This window comes from Arachis ipaensis, chromosome B06, assembly GCF_000816755.2.
Source record: "Arachis ipaensis cultivar K30076 chromosome B06, Araip1.1, whole genome shotgun sequence".
NCBI classification, from domain to species: Eukaryota; Viridiplantae; Streptophyta; class Magnoliopsida; order Fabales; family Fabaceae; genus Arachis; species Arachis ipaensis.
In genome coordinates this window covers 61,350,433-61,351,244 of record NC_029790.2, presented here as the reverse complement: position 1 = coordinate 61,351,244, position 812 = coordinate 61,350,433, and positions in this window count along the sequence as shown.

The following is an 812-nucleotide window of genomic DNA, read 5'->3' as shown; positions in this document are numbered from 1 at the left end:
TGTTTTCTTTCTTTATGCCTTTAAATTCATGCAACTAACTCACTGACTCACTAACTGTTTGAATTAATTCCTCAATTGCTCTAACCATACTCTTCCATTAACCAAGAGTATTTTACTTGTTTGTTGCCTGTGCTGTGTTCTTGTATGACAGGTAGGAGAGGAGAGACATCAACTCCTCCATATACCGAACCAGAGAGGACCCTTCATAGACTGAGAAGGGAAGCAAGAGGGAAGAGAGTAGTGGGAGAAGAGGAATCTGAAGGAGAATCTGAGGACAATTTTGAGGAAGCTTTAGATCTCAACATGGATAGAGAAGTTCACAACCATGAGAGAGCTGATGGAAACAATGCCATTCCTGAGAGGAGGGTTCTTAGTTCATACATAAACCCAACCTCTGGGAATTGTGGTAGCAGCATCTAGAAACCACCCATTCAGGCCAACAATTTTGAACTCAAACCACAGCTAATATCACTTGTGGAGAATCATTGTTCATTTGGTGGAAGTGCTAATGAAGACCCAAACCAACATCTCACAAAATTCCTGAGAATTTGTGACACTGTGAAGTTCAATGGAGTCCAGGAAGATGCATATAAACTGCTTTTGTTCCCATTTTCACTTAGGGACAAGGCAGCTAAGTGGCTGGAATCNTCACTCTATTGTGAGTTTTTACTTGACGATAACCGGTGCACTTGCCGGAAGGAATTTTGCTGATCGTGCAATTTCCTAAATTGTAGCATAACTAGTTTATGCGCATCAAGTTTATGGCGCCGTTGCCGGGGATTGGTTTTCGATTGACAATTCTCCAATTGGAA